The 10,898-nt window shown below is 44.6% G+C and overlaps 1 long non-coding RNA gene across 1 annotated transcript; it reads right to left on the bottom strand.

Moving 5' to 3' along the window:
• Positions 1–472: 472 nt before the first annotated feature.
• LOC308579111 lies at positions 473–10,528 on the bottom strand. Its single transcript, XR_014004295.1, has 3 exons — positions 10,449–10,528; positions 1,189–1,338; positions 473–629 (listed from the first exon to the last, which is right to left on the bottom strand). It is a non-coding gene; the product is annotated as an uncharacterized lncRNA (long non-coding RNA).
• Between the last annotated feature and the right edge of the window lie 370 nt (positions 10,529–10,898).

Here is a 10,898-nt window from a genome sequence, read left to right as displayed (position 1 = left end):
GGAATCAGAGGCAAAAGTGGGCAGAGAAAGCTATGTGAACCTTTGTATAGTGAGCTAGTTTCTACACACATACCCCTCTCTGTACATGCATGTCTATCCTGTATGTTGCTGCAGTGTGCCTGGAAGAGTATAGAATGGCCCCAACTACAGTGCCCATTGCCACTGCTGGCCTGTGTCCCTCAAGAGGGTTGTCCAAGGAAAAACATGGTCCTCAGGCTGAAGGAGGCCCCCAACCTCTAGTTTAGGAAATGTTCTAGCCTGTATCTTTGTTGAGACACAGCATGAGGCAACACCTGTCTGATGCTTGAACCTGAAAAGCTGATGCCTTCATCAGATTCCCTTGTAGCCAAAGGAGAAACCCTGTTTCTCTAAAATAATGCCATTAAGACATATTACAGCCCCAATGCAGGGACCCAATGCAATTCATTTACTTTTTAATAATAAAAAACATACATCTTGCTGGTGGGGTGGGGGAGTTATCAATATATATTGTTTGCTGAGTGTGGTGGTTGATTCATATCAATTGTTACGCAGATTGTGCATCATGTTCCTCAGTTTCAGGATAATTTGATGTGATGCCTCTCAACACAAAACATTTGCTCTCTATTCAATGTCCTCATCACCAGCTCCTGTGCACAATGAAATGGTTCATTTAATGAAGGACATCCTATGTTTATTTATGCATTTCTCTGCAGTTTAATTCTGGGGTGATAATTACCCTCCTTGCCCGAGTCTTCCTTTCTCTGCTGAATTAAAAAGGTTACCCACATATAAACACATCCTCAAGAGAACACAAGGACATTTCTCAGAAACCCTACAGATTAAGGCACCACAAAAACCCTCAGATTAGCCTTAACCTTTTGCATCTTTTCTATTTTCACATCAACACCTATGTCACACTGCCCCATTTAAAGGAAGGTCCCTCTCAACCTGAAAGGGAATAATTGTCCTGTGGAAACTAAGGTGGCAATGACCCCCATAAATATTCGTTGTTTTGTTTGTGAATCAAAATCTTGTAGTAGTTCTTGTTTTTCCTCCTCCCACACCCTCCAGCTTCCTCTAACTTTAGATGCAATCCCTACAGCCCAGTGGTTCTCACTGGCAGTTAACCGTGCCATTCACTATCTTGCCTTAAGAGGAAAGGAAAACAGCTGTTAACGGGAGAAATTGCAGCTAATTCCCACCTACCTGCCCGCTTCACCCACTTCCAGTGCTGCCTTGTGTTTTGATAGCATATTATATTTCCTAGTTCTCTTCATTTCCCCCTTTCTTCGAATAAACTTGCTGTCATCCAGGCCCATGGAAAATGTTCATTGCACGCCATCCTATTCCAGCTAGCTGAGATGTACAGGCAGAAGAAATGAAATTTGAAATACATCTCTTCAAGAGAGTTGGCATGCATGCAAAATGCAAGGGGGGTAGATAGAGATCATCATTAATATTCCCGCACATCCATCTTAAGCAAACGACACAGGAGGCTACAATCCACTTTTGAATGATATTCCAGTGGATCACTATAGAAGGCTGGAATTTTTAGCGGCTGCAGGTTCCTGGGATAGGAGTGGCCTCTTCCTCTTGATTTCCATAGAGGTTAATGGTGACTTGGCTTTCAGGTTCCAATATTTGATCCTTTCTTCATTTGGCTGACAACAGCAATATGGACTTTAATGGTCAGCCCATGGATGAGATACAGCCCTATAAATTCGGTCTGCTGTCTGCAGAGGAGGTGCTTTTTACATAAAGCTATTCTGAGACGACAGAGATCCAGTAAACTGAGCTCAGCTACATTACTGGAGATATATCTACACATTTTTATTACTGGAAATGGCATTAGGCTGAGCAACCTGACAATTCCTGCTGCCCCTACCCATATAGAGTGATTGGGGAAATGAACTCATATCCACATGAATCCAGCTTCTTTCTGGGCCAAATGAGGCAAGATGCAGAAGATGCAATCACAGATCCTCTGTCATCTTTCTTCAAAGCAGCCACAGGGACTGAATTGGTTTGGGGCTAAATTGGATTGGACTGTGGTGGTGGTGGTGTGGCAGTGGGAATCCCTTCCACAATGCAATTTCCCTGAATGAAATCTGCCTCTGCTCCAAAGGCACTAATGGTCACCAAAAAGACCCACCTGGGAGTTGCAGGTGGGGAGAAAGCATAGAATCATAGAGTTGGAAGAGACCACAAGGGCCATCAAGTCCAACCCCCTGCCAAGCAGGAAACACCATCAGAGCACTCCTGACATATGGTTGTCAAGCCTCTGCTTAAAGACCTCCAAAGCAGGAGACTCCACCACACTCCTTGGCAGCAAATTCCACTGTCGAAAAGCTCTTACTGTCAGGAAGTTCTTCCTAATGTTTAGGTGGAATCTTCTTTCTTGTAGTTTGGCCCCATTGCTCCGTGTCCGCTTCTCTGAAGCAGCAGAAAACAACCTTTCTCCCTCCTCTATGTGACATCCTTTTATATATTTGAACATGGCTATCATATCACCCCTTAACCTCCTCTTCTCCAGGCTAAACATGCCCAGCTCCCTTAGCCGTTCCTCATAAGGCATCGTTTCCAGGCCTTTGACCATTTTGGTTGCCCTCCTCTGGACACGTTCCAGTTTGTCAGTGTCCTTCTTGAACATGCTGTTGTGGGCTTCCCACTAGGGCATCTGGTTGGCCACTGTGAGAACAGGATGCTCATGGACCAGAATGGCCATTAGCCTGATCCACCAGGCTCTTCTTATGTTTTTAAGACAGGAATAATATGCATAGTGGCTTTAGGGCATGTGTAGTTTAGTTCTGTGAAATAGTGCAGAGGACATGGTTAAACGGCCTGATCTTGTGGCAGCTTTAAGGCAGGTGTGAGGAATCTTTGTCCCCTGAGATGCTACTGTACTGCAACTAATGCTCAATGGCAAGACATAATGAGAGATGTAGTCCAAAACCACCTGGAGGTCCACATCTGCTTTACAGCTTTGAAAAAAGTGTTGGGAGACCCAGTCTCCCATTGACTTTCATGTTGTGCCCAGTTGTCTCAGATTCTTACATTACGTTCTCCCCCTGCCCCACCGAAAAAAAATAAAAGAAAAAGCTTTTTCATGTCTAGAATCCAAAGTACCATCAAATTTTGCTAATGGGAACCAATGGGTTACTAGAGGGGTGGACTCTCCTTCACTGGAGGTCTTAAAGCAGAGGCTGGATAGAAAGCCATCTCTTGGGGGTGCTCTAGCTCTGGATTTCCTGCACTGGGCTAGATGGCCTTACAAGACCCACTCCAAGTCTGATTCCATGTATCTAAGGCAGAGTCACGGCAAATGCTCAATAGACTGTTCTTGAATGAAAGATGTAGTTATTTTCTCACCAAGAGATGGCAAAAGATATCCCTGGCCCACTCACTACAGTCTGAAGCTTCAGGCACAAATCTGAGTCCAGGAGCACCTCAAACTCACAAGACTTGTGGGAAGAGGGGGGCAGAGGGAGAGAAGATGGAACTTCTACAGATGCATGTGTCATAGTTTTGTGAGATACAGTGGCACAAGCTTGGGGAAAGGACAACTCTTCTGACTCATCGGCTGAACACATTGTCCTGCACATATTTAAAGCAATGTGCCATTAAAAATTAATGATCTAGTTGGGGTGGGAGGGAATCTAGGAGATGCAGCCATGTTAATGCATGGAGAGAAAGAGAGAGAAACCTCAATGACCACAGCACTGGTCCTTTTTTGAGATGATGTCACAGTTTCTTAAGAGAATATCATTGGAATGATGTGGCGATAAGAGTAGACACTGTTCCAGTACCCCAGATCATTCTTGGAAATGTCTCTGCCTTGAGGAGGTGAGCAACATTCCCCCCCCCCTTTTCTGGGGGCCACATTCCCTTGGGAGTAATCTCTCAGGGACTGGAGCTGAAGTCAAAAGTGGGTGGAACCAACTGCTACTTTTCTGTCTTCCTTTCCCCCATATCCCTTCTCCTTGCTACTCATATAAAATTAGGTAAAAGAGAGTGTGTAGAGAGATAGGGCCACACATTGCCCATATGAACATAAGAAGAGCCTGCTGTATCAGGACAATGGCCCATCTACTCCAGCGTCCTGTTCTCAAAGTGGCCAACCAGATGCCTGTGGAAGACCTGCAAGCAGAATTTAAGCCCTCTCTCCTTTCCTGTGTTCTCTAGCAACTGGCATTCAAAAGCATTACAGCCTCCAACGGTGGCAGCAGAGCAGAGCCCTCATGGCTAGTACCCACTGATCGCCTTATCCTCTATGAAGTTGGCTAGTCCTCTTTTAATGCCATCCAGGTAGGTGGACATCACTACCTCCTGTGGGAGCGAGCTTAGCTAGATATTTTCTTTTATCACCATTACCCTCCAAGCAGCAGCAGAGAGGGAAGAAAAAGAGATAAAAGAAGAAGACTCTCCACTGCTAGGAAACAGTGAGCAACACAATCCTTTCTCTCTCTCACACACACACACACAAATGCAAGATACACACAAGCATAGAGGCCACTTTGCAAATTTGTGGGGCCATTTGATTTCAGCTCTAAAAATAAACATAAAATGGATGGTATTCATGATTTCAGCTTCCATCACCACCTCTAAAAAGCTGAAGTGAAAAGAAAGAGAAAAGAGGAAGACTCTCCACTGCTCCTAAATGAGCATCCCCATTTATTCTCCCCATGCAGAGAGAGAGAAAAAAAACAATCAAGACACAGAGAAGGAGTTCAATAACTGAAAACAGCGTGGCAGACTTGAGGGGCTGTTTGGTCTCAGCCCTAAAAAATAAAATTCTAATTGAATAAATTCATAATATTGGTCTCTGGCACCACATCTCATGCTCTAGCCTTTTGGGAATTGTCATCTGTGAGCAAGTTTGAGGAGCAAGAGAGGGTTTCGCAATCCAAGTCTTCCTGGTTCTTTGCCAGGCTGCAACACACAGCTTCTCCAAATGCTGAAAGACAACTCTAAATGCTGAGAACGTCTCTTGGATGACTGGCTTGAAAAGGCCTTCTTTCTCCAATATCCTCCCATACTTGTAGCCTTCAAGTCAAAAGAAAATAAAATTTTAAAATATCCTGCCAAACCTATGATGCTTTTTGTTTTAGTTGTTTAAAATATTATTATTTTAGAGTAGAATTCTCCTATCTGGTTCCAGGTATTAACACATAGGCTGCACCAGATCAGACAAATGCCAACAGTAGCACTAATCAAAACACTGGGATGATGGAATTGAAGCAACACCCACCAGCCGGATGAACATTGTAGTAGGGCATGCCCTGGTAACATCCCAGCTAAGATACTGTAATACACTCTATGTGGAATTATCATTGAAGAAGAAGAGTTTGGATTTGATATCCCGCTTTCTCACTACCCTAAGGAGTCTCAAAGCGGCTAACAATCTCCTTTCCCTTCCTCCCCCACAACAAACACTCTGTGAGGTGAGTGTGGCTGAGAGACTTCAAAGAAGTGTGACTAGCCCAAGGTCACCCAGCAGATGCATGTGGAGGAGCAGAGACGCGAACCCGGTTCCCCAGATTACGAGACTACAGCTCTTAACCACTACACCACACTGAGGGTTGTTTAGGAACTGCAGTTTCTGGCATCAGTTGCCATGAGCACATAGCACCCACTGGCTGCTCATTTGTTTCTAGATTAAATTCAAATGGATTCAAATCTCCAGGACCTGATGACTTGCACCCAAATGAGCTTGTGGATGTAATCTCAGAGACTTTGTCTATAATTTCTGAGAATTATTGGAAAACAGGTGAGGTCCCTGCAGACTGGAGGAGGGCAAAAGGGGGGGGGAGAGAAGAACCAAATAACAACTGACCAGTGAGCCTGACATCAATAGCAGGCAAGGTCCTAGAACAGATAATTCAACAGTTGGTCTGTGAGCATTTAGAAAAGGATGATGTGATTACTAAGACCCACATGGGTTTCTCAAAAATAAGTCATGCCAGACAAATCTCATTTCTTTTTTTTAATGGAATTACAAACTTGGTGGATCAGAGGAATGCTGTGGACATAGTGTATCTTGATTTCAGTAAGGTTTTTGACAAAGTCCTCCATTATATTCTTGTGCGGAAGCTAGTAAAATGTGGGTTGAATGAGGTAACTGTTAGGTGGATTTGGTTGACTGACCGAACCCAAAGAGTACTCATTAATGGCTCCTAGTCATCCTGGAAAAAAGTTACAAGTGGGTGCCACAGGGTTCTGTCATGTTGTGACTTCCAAATTCTTCTCAGACACGGATTTTAATTTGAGATGTTAAAAGAAACTCCTTTGCCTCTTCCTCTCCCACCCTCCTCTGGTGAGCCTTCAAACCCTCCTCACTTCTGCTTAGGGGTCTGTTGCTCTGGTAGCAGCAGCAGTGAGTGGAAGAGAGGAGGCCTGGAAGTTTATAGGTAAGTGGGGAGGCAGGGAAAGGGTTTGTAGGCTCATGGAAGGAAGGGATTTTGGCAGCTTGGGAATGGCGGGGACTTTCTAGTGATAAGAGGGCTAAGGAAGGAGTCACTGGAAAGTGACTTTAATCCAACTGTTTAGCATAAAGATCTTCTCCTGTTTTTACTGTTGGCAGGATGGTCCAAGACTAGCTTTATTAAATCTGTGATAATCTATGGTTTAAAGAGCTACTAATCTTTTTCATATCTGTGGCTAGAAATATAATAATACAATATTGGAAAACAGCTACCAACTTAACTCTAGAGGTATGATTATATAGAATATGGAATGCAAAGACCAAAGACAGTTTTGATACTGTATGGTGCATGTATATTTAGTATAGAGGAAAATACAATGTTGCCCTCTTACCACCAGCTACCCATGACTCACTCTGGGACCATCATGTGAAGTCATATTGTAGAATACACCTAACTGGTGTAATCAATTCTAAACCATTTACAAACTTAGGGCTTGTCCATACTTGCCTTTTGTCCCACTCTTTTTTGCCACAGGTCTGTGCTTAAAAGCTCTGAGTCCAAGCTATGGTCTTTTTGCCCAGGAGCTTTCCCTTCAAAAACCTGCTCTTTAGCACTCAGTAGGAGCAAACATCAGTTCAGGTTTCCCACAGATTGCTGTTTGCTTTGTTTGAGCTTTAAAGAGAGGGGCTTTTTTTGCGGGGAAAGCTCCAGAGCAAAAACAAGGATGGTCAAACATGGAGCTTTAAAGTACAGACCATGCATGGAAAGAGCAAAGGAAGTGAGGATAAGCCCTCTATGTTTGATTGCATTATTTATGTTGTGTATACATGAAATGTTCCTCCGGGAATGGCAGCATATGGGTATTCTTTGTTATATTAAGAAACTGAAAAATAAAGTTAAGAAGGAAAAACAAACAAACAATGGAAGTTGTGTACAATGCTACCTAAAGAGGCATGAGTCAATAATTTCTGGGATATAGTCCTGACTGAATGTCTAACACAACACAGACAAGTGGTGGGAGGTGAAGCAAAAAAGATTGTTTCAAAGAAGTGTGATTTTTATCTTATTTTTACTGTATTAATAAGGGCTCTGAATTTTCAGGCCCACCCAGTACCCATGCCTCACTTTGGAGGGGCTATACTAACAGTTGAAAATCACACAGAGTTGGTAACTTACTTTCTGAGACAATCCACTGCTTTGATCTTTTCTGTCTCTGTACTAGGTATTATATCATCCATGTTTATAACTGGATTCTCTTACGTATGTCTACTCAAAGGTGTTCTATTTTGTTTTCTTGAAATCAATAAAGCAGGCAACAATTAACCTATCAGTTGTTAAGGGCTGTGCATATCGCATATTGACACAAGAGCCTTGAACCTGGCTTGGTAGCATACAAGCTGCCATTGCAGATGTTTTGCCAGAGGCACTATATGCCCTCAGTCATCTGCCCTCATCAGCTGTCTAGCTGCTGCATTATGCACTAGCTGGAGGATCTGGACCGGGCCCAAGGGCAGCCCAAAAGAGAGTGCATTGCAGTAAACCAGCATAAGAGATGTGTGCATTTCCCTGCCTTCACTCTGAAGTGGTACATCTCAGAAGCCGTTTTACCAGCTCAGTGAAACCAGGCCCAGAATCTCTTGCCTTCCAACATTCTCCATCTGGAGAGTGGGAAGGGGAAAGAGAGAGAGACAGCACTTGATACCTCACAGGGGTATTGTGAGGACACCATTAAAGTCTGTGAGGCCCTCCTTTTACATGGAAGGGAAAACATAGGATGGGGGTAGGGTCACGCAAGTCCTTGAGATTGATGAATTGACCTTCTGACTGCAGGGGCTTGTCCAGGCCCAGCGTGTCACATCAGTGTTTCTCTGGAGAAGGCCAGAATTAGCAGACCTCTTCTTCCTCCCCCGCCCTCTCCAAGGCCTCCTGAGGGGCTGAGTTTGCTGCTCCAGCAACGCTTCCAGACAGCGTCGGCTCAGGGCACCGGAACGTCATCTTGCATCCCACAGACAGATTGCCAGAGCACTGGAGCTCTTGGAAGTGCCTAACTTTGATGTATGGCTGATAGTTCTTGTAGGAAGTGTCTTAAAAACCTCTCATTTATCAGGGTTGTTTTCACGGTGCGCATGGCTGAAGATGAGAAGCAAGCAGATTTATTCGGGGAGGAAGCCAGCTAATCCTATTTAAGCAGTTAAGGAGGAGAGGGGCTCGTTCCCTCAAGTTCAGTGGAGCACTGAGATGAGCTTCACCAACACACACACCACACGTGGGACACTTCCCAGACACTTCCTTGGCAGGTCTGTCGGAAGCAGATGCATCTGCTGCTAGCAATTGCTTAGAGGCGTCGCTGGAAGCACTGTCCCACTCTGTAAGGACAACAGAAGGTGACCCGCAGCAGAATACGGCTGCTCTACAATTCTTTGCAAAATCTCTGGACACTGTTTAAGAGGGCAGAATACTGGCTATGTCCAGGAAATTCCAAACATATGGCAACCCAGTGCTAAAAGCAAACTCAGAAGAGGAGGGCCGATTCACACATGTGTGTACATCACTTGGTCTTTTGTCACTCAGTCTTACAGTGGATTTTGTGGGCTCTGGCCAGTGGAATGTGTGTGGCAGGACACCTCATCCCCTGCCACAGTCACCATCTTGTATTGTATAGTGATTTTGGTCCTTCTTTATGCGAAACACTGCTGGGCCACTGTTTGGCCATACTTTCAAGTACCATTACATACAGAATTTCCATTCTAATTTTCACCCAGGCTGCTTACAATAAAGTAGTGAAAACCCATAAATAACTGTATTTAAAAGCTTTTCAAAATAGCTTGTCAGCAGGATGTGTTGAAGAAGACAGGCAGGCACCCAGTAGGCAGTGATGGCAGAATCATTTTCAACCAAAGGGCCACATTGCTAGTGCAAAACTCCACCTATGTCGACCAAATAGCCTCTGCTCACTCCATCATTGCTGCCGTCTGTGGTTTGGACTGGCAGTGGTAAGTAGAAGACCAGCACAGGTTGCCTCTCCGTTGCTACTGCCAAGTAGATTTCAATTAGGATTAATGTAGCTCGCAACCGGATGAAAGGAGGGGGAAGAACAGGTTCCCCATTACTTAGATTTTGGTTGAATCATGAATGTTAAATTCTGATAATGAATAATATCACTTTTTATGAGGTAGTCCAGGAAGGGGTTGTTCTATCTTAGCTTCATTTTATGAGGCTTCAATTTCTTTTGTCAGCTACTGAAACAGCCCTAATTCAAATGAGCATATTGCAGGTTGTGTTTTATCAACTCTGAGAGTGCAAGCCATTATTTTTAGGGTAATATAACTTTGTATCAGGCATGCAGCTCCGTTCCATTTTTACCTTATGCGTCCATGGTTGCTGCAATCCAGGAGTGGGGGGGATCTCAAGCCCAGGGGCCTAATGAGGCCCCTTTGTTTGGCCCTTGGGGCATGAGTCAGGCCACACACCCCTGTAGTGCTTTTGCTGGGCTGAAATTACCGTATTTTTTGCTCTATAAGACGCACCAGACCACAAGACGCACCTAGTTTTTGGAGGAGGAAAACAAGAAAAAAAAAATTCTGAATCTCAGAAGCCAGAACAGCAAGAGGGATCGCTGCGCAGTGAAAGCAGCAATCCCTCTTGCTGTTCTGGCTTCTGGGATAGCTGCGCAGCCTGCATTTGCTCCATAAGACGCACACACATTTCCCCTTACTTTTTAGGAGGGAAAAAGTGAGTCTTATAGAGCAAAAAATACGGTAACCCTGGAACTGGGTTGATGCTTCTTGCTTCTGCAGCTGAAAAGATAGGAATCTCGCGGTGTTTTTATAGCTGAAATGCAGTCTACCATATAAATGTACTGTAAACATAACATCATTGCTCCGCCCACATTTGCAATTGGCCCTCACATGTGATCTCCTGACAGGTTACGCATAAGGAAATGTGGCTCTCGAAATGAAAATCATCTCCCCACCCCTGCTAATCCAGTCAACAGAATGACACAGGAATAAGGTAATGATATCACCAGCAAAACCATATCCTTACCTTGGCCACCTCTCTGAGCCAGATTTGACAGGTGGTCAGGGACATTGGGGACCCCACTGGTCCTTTTAATCTGTACCATCTGAAAAAAGGAAGAAGTAATTGTTATGATCCACTCTCTGTTCTGTTAGAATACTTTCCCTTGAAATATGTATATTCTACAACCCAAAATAAGGGACGCAGGTGGCGCTGTGGGTTAAACCACAGAGCCTAGGACTTGCTGATCAGAAGGTCGGCGGTTCGAATTCCTGCGACGGGGTGAGCTCCCGTTGCTCAGTCCCTGCTCCTGCCAACCTAGCAGTTCAAAAGCACGTCAAAGTGCAAGTAGATACATAGGTACTGCTCTGGCAGGAAGGTAAACAGCGTTTCCATGCGCTGCTCTGGTTTCCCAGAAGCGGCTTAGTCACACTGGCCACATGACCCGGAAGCTGTACGCCGGCTCCCTCGGCCAAT

Source organism: Podarcis bocagei (assembly GCF_964188305.1).
Source record: "Podarcis bocagei genome assembly, chromosome: Z".
Classification (NCBI taxonomy): Eukaryota; Metazoa; Chordata; class Lepidosauria; order Squamata; family Lacertidae; genus Podarcis; species Podarcis bocagei.
Note: the sequence above shows the minus strand (reverse complement) of the source record. Positions and strands in the feature narration are given on the sequence as shown.